Source organism: Erythrolamprus reginae, chromosome 5 (assembly GCF_031021105.1).
Source record: "Erythrolamprus reginae isolate rEryReg1 chromosome 5, rEryReg1.hap1, whole genome shotgun sequence".
Lineage (NCBI taxonomy): Eukaryota > Metazoa > Chordata > Lepidosauria > Squamata > Dipsadidae > Erythrolamprus > Erythrolamprus reginae.
This window is the reverse complement of record NC_091954.1, coordinates 73,912,749-73,929,551: the sequence shown is the minus strand read 5'-3', so window position 1 is coordinate 73,929,551 and position 16,803 is coordinate 73,912,749. Positions and strand designations below refer to the sequence as shown.

Genomic DNA, 16,803 nt, shown 5'->3' with positions numbered 1-16,803 from the left:
CCTGCTTTGTCTTGGGCCAGGGTGTTGGAGAGGCTCGATGAGCTCGAGCAGTGGAGGAGTGGTGCAGTCCCCGGAGCGGCCAGCAACCAAGTTCCCGCAGCGTTGGGGAGGGAGCCGGCGGCGGCCCAGGCTGGGCAGCCGGCTCCGTTCGGACGGCAGGCCCCGGCAGGGCCGATGGCGGCTTTCCCGGGCCCCGCACCATTGGGCCCCCCGTGGATGTCTTCAACCCCGTACGGGGCAGGTGAGGCTGCACCACACAACACATCCCTGTCTTTTCTTCCTCCCCCCGCCCCGGGTTTTCCCCCGGCGGGGGTCGGGAGTGGGGCCAGCTTTTTGGGGTCCCCCGCGGGCACCTGTGGGCAGGTGTGGGCTCCGCCGGTACCTCCTCCGGGGCCGCCGGCGGCCAGCGCTGCTACGGTGTCTGGGACGGGTCCTGTGGGGACACCAGCGGTGTCCGGGGCAGGGGGGTGGGTTCCTCCGGCCCCTCCTGTCATGCCCCCGCTCCCGGTTTTCCCCTATCCCCATGGGGCGGGTGTGTTTGGTGTGGCGGCCAACTCGGTGTGGGACCCCTTCGCTTGTATTAAAGCGGGGGCCATACCGTGCGGGCTTCCATCCACCCCTCTAGGTTGCCACCTTCACCCGTCGGTCAAGGAGGCTATTTGGCGGGGCGAGTATGTGGATCTCTTTTCGCTGTTGAACCGCGAGGTTCCCAAACAGGAGAAGGAGATCGTCCCGGGGGAGAAAACGAAGAAGACCAAGGTAACGAAATGCTTCAGCTCATGGCTGTATGCCTTTCTTACCTATGGGTCGGTAGTGATACAACGGCAGCCGGCTATGGCCTCTGCCATGTTTAAGTATATAGACTTAATCGCCAGGGCCCATTTTGAATATAAGGGCACCATCTGGCGCCATTATGATAAGGGTTTCCGCATGAGGATGTCTGTGGAGCCCAACTTGCCGTGGGATATGGTGGTCCCGGACCTGTGGTTCCGGGCCACGCATATGTCCGGGAAGGAAGGGTGTGAGCGCACGGATAGTGGGCACTTTATGGAGGAGGAGCCCGGCGCGGCTTCGCCGGCCAAGGCGACTCCTGGTGTGGCTGGCAAGGGGGCCTCGCCCGCTTGTCATGAGTTTGCTGCAAAAGGGGCGTGTTTTCGTCCCTTTTGTAAATACAAGCATGCCTGCGGGAATTGTGGGGGGTCCCATGCAGCTTCAGTCTGTCCCCGCCCCAAGAAGGGGGCGGAGAAGAAGGGCGGGGGTCCAGGAAAACCTCCCCCTCCAGCTGGGGGAAAAGGGGCCCAGCCCAATTAATGTTTCTGTGCTAGAGGGTTGGTTGATCGACTACCACCCTCGCCCGAGAGCCGAGTTGCTCTTGAGGGGCTTCTCTGAGGGATTTAGGATCCCTTATGTGGGTATTAGGAGGGCCTTCATGTCCGACAACCTCAGGTCGGTTGTCGGGCATGAAGACATCGGACGGGCTAAGATTCGAAAGGAGGTGGCCGAGGGCAGGGTCCTTGGGCCCTTCCCGGAGCCGCCCTTTCCGAATCTTCGTGTGTCCCCCTTAGGTGTGGTCCCCAAAAAGGCGAGTGGTGAATTTAGATTGATTCACCATTTGTCTTTTCCAAAAGGGGAGTCAGTGAATGACTTCATTCCTGACGAGCTTTGTTCCGTCCGGTACGCATCCTTTGATGCGGCCGTGGCTATGGTTAGGGAGTGTGGGGTGGGAGCCCTTATGGGTAAATGCGACATTAAGTCGGCATTTCGGCTCCTCCCCATTCACCCAGGCGACTTCGAGCTGCTGGGCTTCCATTTCGAAGGTGGGTTTTATGTGGATAGGGCATTGCCGATGGGCTGCTCTATTTCCTGCTCCCTCTTTGAGAGCTTTAGTACCTTCCTCGAGTGGGTGCTCAGGAGGCGGAGTGGCCTGGGGTCTGTCGTTCATTACCTTGATGATTTCTTGGTGGCCGGGCCTGCGCAATCTGAGCAATGCTTTGCTTTGATGCGGGACTTCGAAGCCCTTTGTGCTCAATTGGGGGTGCCTTTAGCCTCCGAGAAGACCGAAGGCCCTGCCACCAGGATTACCTTCCTGGGTATTGAATTGGATTCAGTGGAGCAATCTTCCAGATTGCCCCTGGATAAGTTGATTAAGATCAGGTCCAAACTTGATGCGGTCCTGGGCTGCAGGAAGGTTACTCTTCGGCAGCTCCAGGAGTTGGCTGGGATTCTTAATTTTGCCTGTCGGGTAGTGGTGCCCGGTAGGGCTTTTTCTCGCCGGTTGTATGATGCGATGAAGGGGCTGAGTTTGCCCCACCATCGTACCCGCTTATGTGCAGGGGTCAGGGCTGACCTCTGCGTGTGGCGGGAGTTTTTGGAACGTTTTAACGGGTTGTCGTTTTGGCGGCAGGAGCTTCTTTTGGAAGCGGAGCTGCAGCTGTGTTCCGACGCCGCAGGGACTTGCGGTTTTGGGGTAGTGTTAGGTGACCAGTGGTGCTGGTCGGCATGGCCTCCGGAATGGAGTGCCTGTTCATTGGTTAAGGACTTAACCTTTTTGGAGCTTTTCCCCTTAATAGTGGCCTTAGAGCTCTGGGGGGAGCAGTTCAGGGATAAGACTGTGCATTTTTGGTGTGACAATCTAGCGGTTGTCCATGTTGTGAACGCCCTGTCCTCTAAGAGTGACAGGGTGATGCGGCTTGTCCGCCATTTTGTGCACAGGTCCTTGTCTTTGAACGCTTTGTTTTTGGCTAGGCACGTCCCTGGTTTAGATAACGGGGTGGCTGACGCCTTGTCCCGTGGTCAGTTGTCCAGGTTTCGGACCCTGGCCCCGTGGGCCCGAGAGTCGCCGGAGGTGTTTCCAGCCCACCTGTGGAGCCTGGGCGGGCTCTCGAGAGCTGGAGAGATGAGGCCTCCAGGGCGATCGCCTTATCGGTAGCTCCTAGTACCCTGCGAGCTTATCAGCGTGCAGGTAAGGAGTTTGGGGATTTCAGGCTGGGTAAGGGTTACCCTCATTGCTGGCCTGCCCCGGTTGAGCACCTAGCTGAATTCTGTGTCCTGCTGAAGGGGCGTGGCCTTTCAGTGAGGACTATCAGGGCTAGGTTAGCCGGCCTCGCCTTTCTGTCCAAGGCGGGGGGGTTTGGTGATTTTACGGGTGATTTTCGCATCCGGAGGATGCTGGAAGGTTGGGTGAGGGAGCGACAGGGGTTTCCCGCTGACGCTCGTCGGGCCCTGACGGTTCAGCAGCTGTCTCTGATTAATCAGATGTTTGGCAGTCTGTGCGCCTCTCCTTATGAGGCTCGGCTGTTCAGGGCAGCGGCTTGCGTTATGTTTTTCGGGGCCCTCAGGGTCAGCGAGGCAATGGCCTCCTCGCAGTCTGACTTGTCGCTCCGCGCCTTCCAGCTCGCTGATCTGTCCTTTAGACAGGGGGGTGTCTCCCTTTTGGTGAGACACTCCAAGACAGATCAGTTACACAGAGGGGTTAGACTTGAACTTAGTGCAGCCACCGATAAGTCTGTTTGCCCGGTGGCTGCTTTGCAGCAATTTTGTGTTTTGCGTGGGTCAGGGCATGGGTACCTTTTTATACACCAGGATGGTTCCCCCCTGACCCGGTATCAATTCTGGGCGATAGTGTCTAAGGCTATGTCTCAGGTAGGCATGGATCCCGCCGGTTATGGAACGCATTCGTTCCGTATTGGCGCCGCCACTAGCGCGGCACTTTCTGGTCTCCCGGCCCAACGGATTCAGGAGATCGGCCGCTGGCGGTCAGCGGCATATTTGGGTTATGTTAGGCCCGCTGAGGATCCGGGGCAGGGTTTAGGCTAGGTAACCTCTCTGTGTGTGTCCTCTTCCAGGTTCCCAGTCCAGGCAGAAACCGACGGCGCTGCTGTGTGGCCACAGCATGGTCTTCTGGGCCGGCCGCTCAGCTGCCAGAAGTGCCATCGGGACCCAGCTGTCGTTGGGACGGTGGGTCAATGTTGTTTGGATGGGCCGGAGGGGTATGCGGTGGGAGGGCCTCCTACCGACGCTGCTGGGTACGCAGCATCTCAGGGCGGTACCCGGCGCTGCTGGGCGGGCGGCTACCCAGGGTCGCGCCCAGATGGGACTGGGTGGTCGGCAGCCCATAGCCGCACCCAGATGGCTGGTCTTGCACCTTGGTGGCAATGACCTATGCCTGCTTGGCGGTCTACCGTTGATCGTCCAGGCGCGCGAAGACCTGCGGCGGCTTCGCACGTTGTGGCCCACCACGCAAGTGGTGTGGTCAGAGATCCTTCCAAGGATCGTTTGGAGGGACGCCATTTCCCTTAGGGCCATCCACCGGGTTAGACGTAGGGTGAATAAGGCTGTGGGAAAGACTGTCAAAGAATTAGGGGGGATTGTAGTTGCCCATCCCCTCATCACTGTAGATCGGCCGTGGCTTTACCGGGCCGATGGCGTTCACCTGTCAGAACAGGGGAACGCCATTTTCTTACAGGACCTGCAGAGGTCTCTGCGTGAGCTGGCGCAGATAGAGGGGGGAGTCGGGGGGCCAAGATAGAGATCTGACCCCCGCTCCGTGGCAGGTTAGGGGCGGAAATCTGGGTGGTTTCAGCAACTGCGCGTTCTCCCTTGGGCATCTTTGGGGATGATTGACAGGTTCTCTCCAAGACCATGGTGGGTGCTACCTGCGCACTTGGGGGGAACCTGTCTTTGGGTCCCGCTATTGAAGTCCCAGGGTAGGGGTGAGCCGGCGGGACCCCCCTCATGCGAGTGTATGGCAGGGTCTCAGGTGAGGGAGAGGTCCCTCACCTGGACCAGCATCGATTACGCCCATAGTTGCCCAGGAATGTTGACCTTTTACGTCATTTCCGCCCCGGAAGTGTTTGTTTGACCCTGCAGGTCCATTTGGTTCCGGGTCATAGTTCAGTATGTTGATTATGCAAATTATGCTAATTTTATGCTAATTTAATTAATAAATTATGCAAATTTATTATAATAAAAATGACCCAAGTTTAAATCCAGCTCTGGTGTCCGAGTCGTTATTCCGTCTCTTCAGCAATATCGCCGGCCGACTCACCGGCTTCCCGGCGCTTTTGCTGGAGGGCCGGCAGACTCGGGCCCTCCCGATGGCGGCCGCCATCTTGGTTTCGGCCGAAATCTCGCGATGCGAGATTTCGGCCGAGAAGGCCCTGCCCACGCGGCTGGGCATGACGTCGGGTCCGGGCGGGGCCTGCTGGCCCTATTTAAGGGACAGCAGGCCGGGAAGAGAGCCTTTTCGCCCGGACCTGGTGCCTGAGCAGACACCCACCCGCCCTTCCCTATTTTGCAGTGTGCTTCGGGGTCGCCTGCGGGGGCCGAATGGGAATTTTTTGCAGCCTCGCCCATTAGGCCAGGCTGTTTTTTCGCCCATTCCACACTGGGGAGATGGATGGGCGGTTAGGGGGTGTTGGCATTTAATTAGGTTAATTGGCTTACCTCTGGTCATTGGGTAGGCAGGTTAGGGGCGGAAATCTGGGTGGTTTCAGCAACTGCGCGTTCTCCCTTGGGCATCTTTGGGGATGATTGACAGGTTCTCTCCAAGACCATGGTGGGTGCTACCTGCGCACTTGGGGGGAACCTGTCTTTGGGTCCCGCTATTGAAGTCCCAGGGTAGGGGTGAGCCGGCGGGACCCCCCTCATGCGAGTGTATGGCAGGGTCTCAGGTGAGGGAGAGGTCCCTCACCTGGACCAGCATCGATTACGCCCATAGTTGCCCAGGAATGTTGACCTTTTACGTCATTTCCGCCCCGGAAGTGTTTGTTTGACCCTGCAGGTCCATTTGGTTCCGGGTCATAGTTCAGTATGTTGATTATGCAAATTATGCTAATTTTATGCTAATTTAATTAATAAATTATGCAAATTTATTATAATAAAAATGACCCAAGTTTAAATCCAGCTCTGGTGTCCGAGTCGTTATTCCGTCTCTTCAGCAAAATAGGAATGACCTTGGGTAAAGAGGAAAAGAGACATTGTCTAGGAAACAAACAATATGGCAGGATCCCCAGTATCTGAACTTTCAGACAAAGAAACTTAGAAAGGGTCTTCCCTAAAGTATCATGCAGTTAAAAGTGACAGCAGAAAATTTTGTTCTTTTAGACTTGCAGGAATTTGTTAATGAAGCCTAACAATAAGGTAAATTTAGCTCATCAAGTTGTATTTACTGACTGATATACTTGAACTTTGCTTCTTGTTGCTACAGGATAGTTTTGTGTTGTTTGTTTTATTTATTGCATTTTTATTGGTCAGTGACTGAAATAAAGTTTTGGATATCTGGCTGTCTACCTACCCGGAAGGGCTGAATCAATCTTTCAGATCTCAAGTAGAAAATTGTTAATGTAGCCTTACAATAAAATAAATTTAGTTCATTTAGTCATGTTTTCTGTCTGATTTACCCAGGAGGACTAACATAATTGTTAAAAGTACAGAACCTCCTGACACTACTTAACTTCTTAATATATTAGGATGGGTTCTTTTTTAAGTATTTTTCTATGAGTATTAAGCTATCAGGGGCTTCTGCCTGTCTTGTCTGATTATTTTCTAGGTAAAATCCCTTCCACCTTTCCCCCAAAGCCATTCCCACATTCTATTACAGGTAAAGTACTTGCAAGCTTTCTTGAATTCACAGCTGCTGCTCCAATATAACAGGCAAGAATCACAGCCAGGAATACTAACTCTATCTCTATCTTTATGGCATTGTAAGGTTACATTTTGAAACCTTACAAAACTCACAAGACCCCTTCTGTTCTTCACATTTACTAGTTTGAAAACTAGGAAGGGTCCCTTAAGAAATGCTTTCACGCCCCCCCCTCCTCTTTTAGACTCAATTTTCATTTATTAGAATGTTGTCTAGCATTGGGGTCTCCAACCTTTTGGATCTCAGGGGCCACCAAATTCATTTGGGAGGGTGGATGAAATGTCAACTATTTTATTTTTTTAATGAGCTACATTTTATAAATTTGTTTTTATTTATTTTGTTCCCATTTTCATACAGTATTGAAAACAAAAATGAGGCATATTCACATTTGCAGAAGAGACAGAGTAACGACACGGACACCAGAGCTGGATTTAAACTTGGGTCATTTTTATTAAAATAAATTTGCATAATTTATTAATTAAATTAGCATGAATTAGCATAAATTTGCATAAATCAACATATTCAACTATGACCCGGAAACAGTGGACCTGCAGGGTCAAACAAACACTTCCGGGGCGGAAATGACGTAAAAGGTCAACATTCCTGGGCAACTAAGGGCGTAGCTCGATGCTGGTCCAGGTGAGGGACCTCTCCCTCACCTGAGACCCTGCCATGCACTCGCATGAGGGGGGTCCCGCCGGCTCACCCCTACGCTGGGACTTCAATAGCGGGACCCAAAGACAGGTTCCCCCCAAGTGCGCAGGTAGCACCCCACCATGAGCTTGGAGAGAACCTGTCAATCATCCCCAAAGATGCCCAAGGGAGAACGCGCAGTTGCTGAACCACCACCCAGATTTCCGCCCCTAACCTGCCACGGAGCGGGGGTCAGATCTCTATCTTGGCCCCCCGACTCCCCCCTCTAACTGTGCCAGCTCACGCAGAGACACTGCAGGTCCTGTAAGAAAAATGGTGTTCCTCAGTTCTGACAGAGGAAGACCAACAGCCAGGTAAAGCCACAGCTGATCTATGGTGATGCGGGGATGGGCCACAACCACCCCGCCTAACCCTCTGACTACCGTTCCCAGGGCCTTAACTCCCCGCCTAACCCGGTGAAGGGCCCTAAGGGAAATGGCGTCCCACCAAGCGATCCCCGTGAGGATCTCGACACACCCCCTGCGTGGAGGGCCACACAGTGCGAAGCCACCGCAGGCTTCGCGAGCCTGGCAGATCTAAATTAGACCCCCAGGCCCACACAGGTCCTTGCCACCGAGGTGCAAGACCCACTACCTGGGCGCCGCAAGGGGATGCAGCCCTCCCAGTACCGTCTGGGCGCAGCAATGGGATGCCGCCCTCCCAGCACCAACTGGGCGCAGCAATGGGATGCCGCCCTCCCAGCACACATCCAGGCACAGCAATGGGATGCCGCCCCCGGCACTAACTGGGCGCAGCAATGGGATGCCGCCCTCCCAGCACCAACTGGGCGCAGCAATGGGATGCCGCCCTCCCAGCACACATCCAGGCACAGCAATGGGATGCCGCCCCCGGCACCAACTGGGCGCAGCAATGAGATGCCGCCCTCCCAGCACCAACTGGGCGCAGCAATGGAATGCCGCCCTCCCAGCACACATCCAGGCGCAGCAATGGGATGCCGACCCCCGGCACCGACTGGGCGCAGCAATGGGATGCCGCCCTCCCAGCACCAACTGGGCGCAGCAATGGGATGCCGCCCTCCCAGCACACCTCTGAGCGCAACGATGGGATGCCGCCCCTGGCCACCGACTGGGCGCAGCAATGAGATGCCGCCCTCCCAGCCCAACTGGGGGCAGCAATGGGATGCCGCCCCCCGACACCACCTGGGCGCAGCAAAGGGATGCCGCCCTCCCAGGACCAACTGGGTGCAGCAACGGGATGTCGCCCTCCCAGCACCTCCTGGGCGCAGCAATGGGATGCCGCCCTCCCAGGACCACCTGGGCGCAGCAATGGGATGCCGCCCTCCCAGCACTAGCGGTAGAAACGCCCGTCCCACCGCACACCTCGTCTCCCCAGCCAGACAACCAGGACCCAGCCGCCACAACGGCAGGGTCCCCACCCCCGATGGTAACTTGTTGCTGAGTGGTCTCGGAGCGCTCATGACCCCAAGCAACACCGTCAGATGCGTCCTGGCGGGGTTGAATAGAAGGGGACCAAAGGAAGAACCTGGCCTAAGATCTTACCCGGACCCTCAACAGGCCGTTCGTACCCTAAAACAGGCCGTTGACCGCCGGCGAGCGACTTCCCGAATCCTCCGTATCGAGAATGCCGTTACCGCACTAGTGGCAGCGCCTCTCGAGAACGAGCGTTCCCTAATGGCGGGATCCATACTTGGCCTGGCCAAACCCTACATACTAGCACCCACCTAACTGAAGTAATGAGATGGAAGGCACCAAATTGACCCGGCGGCCCGCGATGCGGCCCCGGCCCAACTTTCCCGCACTGTCACAATGCGGAAGTCACCATAACCAATAACCCCGCCCCCGCCTTAAACAAGGCGAAGCCGGCCAACCTAGACCTAATAGTCCTAACCGAAAGGCCACGCTGCCTAAGCTGGACACAAATATGGCCAGGTACACAACTGGGGCAGGCAGCTATAGGGGTAACCCGTATACTGCCTGCAATCCCAAAGAGTTCACCTGCCCGCTGCTAAGCCCCCCAGAGTGCCAAACACTCCCAAGAGTGCCGTAGCCCAGCAAGCCACTACTCTTTACTGCCCAGGAGCCCCCCGGCCCCAAGGTGGACAGGAAAAACCCCTGGCGACATACGTGCCCGCAGGGCCAGGGTCCGAAACCGGGACAACTGACCAGGGGACAAGGCGTCAGCAACCCCGTTATCTAACCCGGGGACATGCCTAGCTAAACAATGTGGTCGGGGACAAGAACCTGTGCCCCCCCCAAAAAAATTGGCGGACAAGCCGCATGACCCTGTCCCTCTTGGAGGACAGGGCGTTCACAACATGGACAACCACTAGGCTGTCACACCAAAATGCACAGTCTTGCCCCCAAACTGCTCACCCCAAAGCTCTAGGGCCACTATCAAGGGGGAGAGCTACCAAAAAGGGGCAAATCCTCAACTAAAGAAGAGGCCCCCATTCAGGAGGCCACGCAGACCAGCACCACTGGTCACCCAACACAACCCAAAGTCACGAGTACATGCAGTATCAGAACACAACTGCAAATCAGCTTCCAAAAGAAGCTCTTGCCTCCAAAAGACAACCCATTAAAACGTTCTAAGAACTCCGCCACACGCAGAGGTCAGCCCTGACCCCTGCACGTAAGCGGGTACGATGATAGGGCAAACGGAGCCCCCCCATCGCAGTATATACCTCCTAGCAAAAACCCTGCCCGGCACCACGACCCGGCGGGCAAAATTAAATATCCCAGCCAGGTCCCGGAGCTGCCGAAGAGTGACCTTCCTGCAGCCCCCAGAACCGTACCAAGGGGCTCCCTGATTTGGCGTCAACTTGTCCAGGGGCAAACTAGAAGATTGCACCTCTGAGTCCAATTCAATACCGAGGAAGGTAATCCCGGTGGCGGGGCCCTCGGTCCCCGCAGAGGCTAAAGGCACCCCCAACAGAGCCAAAGGGGTTCGAAGACCCGCATTAGAGCAAAGCAGTGCTCTGCCCGCGTAGTCCCCGCCATCAAGAAAACCTTCAAGGTAGTGAACGCCGAGCCCAGACCGCTGTGCCTCCTGAGCGCCCACTCCAAGAAGGTGCTCGAGCTCTCCCAAAAGAGAGCATGAGACGGAGCCACCCGTGGGTAAAACCCCGACCACATAAAAACACCTACAAAATGGAAGCCCAACAGCTCGAAGCCGTCCGGGTGCATGGGGAAGAGCCGGGATGCTGACTTAATGTCGCATTTATCCATAAGGGCTCCAACCCCACACTGCCTTACCATGGCCACGACCGCATCAAAGGATGCGAGCCGGACTAAACAAAGTTCGTCAGGAACGAAATCCTTCACTGACTCCCTTTTAATAAAAGACAAGTGGTGAATCAACCTAAATTCATCACCCACCTTTCAGGGGACCCCCCTAATGGGGAGACCCCAAGATTCGGGAAGGGCGGCTCCGGGAAGGGCCCAAGGCCCCTCCCCATGGCCACCTCTTGTGCTATTCCGGACCGAACAATGCCGTCATGTCCCACAACCAACCTGAGGTTGTTGAACCCAAAGGCTTGCTCAAACCCCCCATGTAAGGGATCCTGAATCCCTTGGAGAAACCTAGCAAGAGAGCGGCCGCTCTCGAGCGAGGGTGGTCGTCCCTCAACCAACCCCAATGTTGTTGTTGTTGTTGTTTTTGTAAATTAATTGGGCTGGGCCCAGCTTTCCCCCCAGTAGGTGGGGTTTGTACCCTGGACCCCCTCCCCTCCTAACCGTCCCCTTTTAGGGGCAGGGGCACATTGAAGCGGCATGGGAGCCCCGCCTTCCCGCACGCATGGCTGTACATACAAAAGGGGGGAAACAAGCCCCTCTGCAGCAAACCCATGACATGCAGTGAACGGGTCCCACACTGTGGTGGCCCCCATGTCCAATCTCCCTGGCCCCGACGGGTAAGCCGTCAAAAGGGACGGAGGCCCTATGGCCTGGGTTGGCGGGGTCAAACCCCCCGCCCCCGACACACCAGGCCCTGGCAAAAGCTGCCCCAGGGGCCTGTGTTAATTAAGTTAGACCATACTGTACTGAAGTTTGGCCGTGATGTTACTGAAATGTAAAGGCTTGGAACAAACTTCCCGCAGACCTGGTAGATGAATCCACAGCAACAGAATTCAAACATGCCTGGGATAAACATATATCCATCCCAAGATAAAATACCGAAACAGAACAAGGGCAGACTAGAGGGACCAATGGGTCTTTTCTTGCCGTTATATGTCCATGTTTCATATAAATATATAAAATAATTTCAACCATCATCAGTCTCATTATTATTATTATGATCTTGTGTACACCGTGGTTCTTATTTTACACAGGAAGGAACCGGGGCCACCCAGGCCCCAAGAGGGCAGCAAAAGGCCTCTGCCCAAACAGGCAGCGCAGCAGCAGGAAGCTGCCGCCACGGGCCCAACTGTCCTCCGTTTTTATTAATTTTATGTTTTATTTATTTTTATTGTTTTTTGGGGGCCACGAACCGGGAGGGGCCGCACACGCGAGCCCTCCGCCCGAGCCCCCCCACGCCAAGGGGGCTACCAGAACGATCCCCCCCCAGAAATAGGGGGGGCAACAGCCAAACGGCACAAGGCCTGGCCTTCCCGCCGGACCCGAAGCCCCCAAACCATTCCCCCGAGACTCCGATGAGGCTCCAAAATGGCGACCGCAACACGTGGCCGCCTTTTACCGAGCGGGGTAGGGGTGGGGGCCTCACGCGGGACTCCTGCCACAAGCCCGTTGCTGCCCAAGAGCTCCAATTGAAGATGGGCAGACCGCCAGCCTCGGATGGGCCGAAGCCTGCTGCCCGCGACGAGCAGTGCCACCTCAAGCCTCCAACGAGGCCTCCAAAGCGACGGCCGCCTCCACGCGGCCGCCGAAAGGCTCCAAGAGCAGACAGCCAAGTGTCTGCTCCTTTGACTGGGTCCGGGCGAACAGGCTTGGCCCCGGGCCTGCAGCCCTTAAATAGGGCCGGCAAGCCCCGCCCGGTCCCCTACGTCATTCCAGGCCACGTGGGCCTGACTTTCCCGGCCGAAATCTCGTCTCGTGAGATTTCGGCCGAAAACAAAATGGCGGCCGCCATAGAAGAGTCCGGTGTCTGCCCGGCCCTTCTGCAAAAGCGCCGTGGCCGGTAAGTCGAGCCGGCGATATTTCTAAAGGAAACTGTAAGGGTGATCTCTATAGGATAAATGCTGAGAAGCTTGAAGATCGATCATTTTGATGTTGAAAAACTTTCTGAAGGAGTAAAGGATTGATCTGACTGTTCTAGAACATGTAATAATTTAGTAGAAGATATGGTCGTTTTAATATTTAATTATTTTTAAAATAACTTCTCACTTCATGTAAAAAATACTGTATAGTCCAAGAATAAATCATAGTTGTAGTGTATACTTTGTGGTCCTTGGGTGTTTGTGCCAAATATTCTCACTCAATCCATCCTTCAATATGCTTTTTAATAACAACTGGATTGGGAGGAGTCGTTGAGTTACCTCTCCTATTAGTTGTTGAGTTGTTATTATTATTATTATTATTATTATTATTATTAATATTATTATTATTATTATTATTATTATTTAGATCTGTATGCCGCCCCTCTCCGTAGACTCAGAGCGGCATACAGCAATGATAAAAACAATATATAATAACAAATCTAATAGTTGGAATCTAAAATAACAATAATACATTTAAAAAGTCTAAAAAACAAGAAATCCCAATATATAAAAACATACATACAGTCATCAAACACAAAAAACTACATAGGCAGGGAGAGATGTTTCAGTTCCCCCACGTTTGATGGTAGAGGTGGGTTTTAAGGAATTTACAAAAGGCAAGGAGGGTGGGGGCAGTTCTAATCTCTGGAGGGAGCTGATTCCAGAGGGTCGGAGCCACCATAGAGAAGGCTCTTCCCCTGGGTCCTGCCAAACGACATTGTTTAGTTGACAGGACCCGGAGAAGGCCCACTCTGTGGGACCTAACCGGTCGCTGGGATTCGTGCGGCAGAAGGCGGTCTCGTAGATACCCTGGTCCGGTGCCATGAAGGGCTTTATAGGTAATGACCAACACTTTGAATTGTGACCAGAAACTGATCGGCAACCAATGCAGACTGCGGAGTGTTGGAGTAACATAAGCATATTTGGGAAAGCCCATGATTGCTCTCACATCTGCATTCTGCACGATCTGAAGTTTCCGAACACTCTTCAAAGGTAGCCCCATGTAGAGAGCGTTACAGTAATCGAACCTCGAGGTGACCTCTCCTATTAGCACATTATATTGCATCTTCTTTCTAGATTTCAGTAGCCTCTTATCTCTTGCTTTCTTCTCATAATCTACTTTCTGTCTTGTTTCATTTCTTTTGGGGTCTGACTCTCCTTGTTTGACAACAACTGTTTGAATCTTGACTCTGTGCAGCTTGGATGTGAACTGATCATTCACTGTAAATATGCGTCCATTTTCTATTTCTTTTGATTTTGGTTCCTTTGTAAAAACCCATTGTGTAGGTTTTCCCCATGCGAGGGACTGCAGCGCTCATACTAGCTCTCTTTCAGGAATATCTGCCTCTTCTTGTATCACCTCAAAAGTATATTTTTCTCTGTTTTTAAAAAGCATGAATATTGTCATCTGGAAAGTAGAGTCTTGCAACATGTGCTTCCTTGTATTAGAGCCAGTCCCTTGGGCACCCCCTACACCAACCTTTGAACCATCTTCTTTTTTTACAGGGCCATAAAAGGTGGCATTGAGATCTGCAGAACCCATGTGATGTTGAAGTGTTAGCTGCCATCCACTTCGTTTGGCTAAATAAAATCTCCTCAATATTTCAAAAGTATGCCTGGGGAGCTGGGGGAATGTTACACTTTGGTGTGGCTGACTGAGTGGGCCAGTAACCCATTGTGAAAATCCACACTGTCAGATCAACACCGCCTAGTGAGACTTCTGTGACCTGTATTTATTGACTAAATTCATCCATTGTTCTGTTTGAATAGAATAGAATAGAATTTTATTGGCCAAGTGTGATTGGACACACAAGGAATTTGTCTTGGTGCATATGCTCTCAGCGTACATAAAATAAAATATACATGTGTCAAGAATCATGTGGTACGACACTTAATGATTGTCACAGGGGTCAAATAAGCAATGAAGAAGTAATATTAATAAAAATCTTAGGATATAAGCAACAAGTTACAGTCATACAGTCAACATGGGAGGAAATGGGTGATAGGAATGATGAGAAAAACTAGTAGAATAGAAGTGCAGATTTAGTATAAAGTCTGACAGTGTTTAGGGAATTATTTGTTTATTAGAGTGATGGGGCTTGGAAAAAAGCTGTTCTGGTGTCTAGTTGTCTTGGTGTGCAGTGCTCTGTAGCAACGTTTTGAGGGTAGGAGTTGAAACAATTTGTGTCCAGGATATGAGGGGTCAGTAAATATTTTCCCCGCCCTCTTTTTGACTCGTGCAGTATACAGGTCCTCAATGGAAGGCAGGTTGGCAGCAATTGTTTTTTCTGCAGTTCTGATTATCCTCTGAAGTCTGTGTCGGTCCTGTTGGGTTGCAGCACCAAACCAGACAGTTATAGAGGTGCTCATGTCCCCGAACGTTCCTTCCAATTTTGATGTGAACTGACATCCACATTCAGTCTTTAACTTAGATATCATATTTTTCTCTGAGTCACCTGAAACACTCTTGTTTGTAAGAAGCTTTCTTGCTAAGTGTTGCTTATAATATCTTTCAATTTTATTTTATTTTTTTGCATAAAGCTAAACAAAACCATCACCTTGTCCACCTCTTGCTCAGTTACTCCCTTGACTCCTTTTTTTACTTGTCCTCAATAAATAATGAAAAATACTCTAGAGCTGAATCTAAGGAAATATTCAAAATCATCTGCAATTGTTTGTTTGAAGAGCCTGTCATTATTAAAAGATTCTTGAAGGAAGCAGTCAAATTCAGTAAGCCCCGAATATAATCCACTGGGTCCTTTCCTTCACTTTCTTCAGATGCAAGTGATTTACCTTGTTCCCTCAAATAGGCAATTATACATTCACACATTGTCTTTAAACCATTTAGTACATGACTAAATAATTTGTACATACATGCATGATCTGCTGTTTTTCCATTTTTCAACATGGGAACTAGACTAGAATTTTCCATTTCCACTGTGGTCTTCATATGCTCTGTCTCAACAATTTTGACAATTGGCTCTTCAGATGATTGATCAAGACAGTGCATCACGCATTCTATTTTTCCATTAATTCTAGCTTCTACTTTCCTTATATAAGCTGAAGGATTATTTTCTGCTAAAAATTTCCATCTGAAAGAATTTTGCTGACATCTTCAGAAATGGAGCTTCAAAGTCTTCTTCATAGATTGATCTTCCTTCAAGACCTAGAATATTAACATCTGACAAGCATTTCTTATTGCTCCTCTATCTAACATTTCTTCTTTCCGTTCACTTGCAGTCATGTCTAACAAAGGCTATTGGAGGTTATCACTAGTGCACCCGTACCGTACAACTTGATCTTGAATTATTAATCCCCCAAATTGTAGACAATTTCCACATTGTTTTGTTTGTTTGTTTGTTTGTTTATTTGTTCGTTCATTCATTCATTTATTTGATTTGATTTGATTTGTATGCCGCCCCTCTCCATAGACTCAGTGCGGCTAACAACAATAAAAAAACAGTGTATGACAAATCTAATAATTAAAATAGCTAAAAACCCTTATTAAAAACCAAATATACACAGAAACATACCATGCATAAATTGTATAGGCCTGGGGGGAAGGAATATCTCAATTCCCCCATGCCTGACGACAGAGGTGGGTTTTAAGGAGCTTACGAAAGACGAGGAGGGTGGGGACAATTCTGATCCCTGGGGGGAGTTGGTTCCAGTCCATATACTGTACATCAAGAATATCTCTAATCATTACCATTGCTGTCTGGTGATCATTCCATGCTTGGTTTAATATTTGAAGAAAATTGTTATTTAATGAGTTTAATACATCTTCTCACACCTTATTTATAAGACGCTCTGTAAACACTTCTTGTAATCCAGTGTATATTTTTTTCTCCATGTTTATGTAATACATGGATTTTATGCATGTAATATATGCATTTTTATACAGCTCTTCAAAGCTGAGACCACTGTTGCTCTTATGCTAAATTTCTTGGATTGCATTTTTCAATAAATCCCAAAAGCAGTTAACATATTTTTCATCCATGGTCATCGGGAATGCTCGGATCCACATTTTGGTATCCTTCCGGCTGTCTGTACCCTTCCTCAAGTTTGACATTTTGGGGTTAGGGGAGAGCAGAGCCCCTTCCTGGGAACCAAGAGGAAGCGGAGAGAGAAAGGGATTGGGGACAAACTCTCTCTGGCAACAACAACAGAGGTGCTGGTGCCTTTTACTCAGACTGTAGACACCAAAAAGCTGAGTCATGGCAGGACCAGGCAGCCATCTATTCTTGCTCAGCAGCAACAGCGGCAGTAGTAA

The 16,803-nt window shown here is 51.5% G+C and overlaps 1 pseudogene; it reads right to left on the bottom strand.

The window, feature by feature from the left end:
- LOC139168607 (cullin-3-like) overlaps positions 1-16,602 on the bottom strand; it is a 59,482-nt pseudogene extending 42,880 nt beyond the window's left edge.
- Positions 16,603-16,803: the final 201 nt, after the last annotated feature.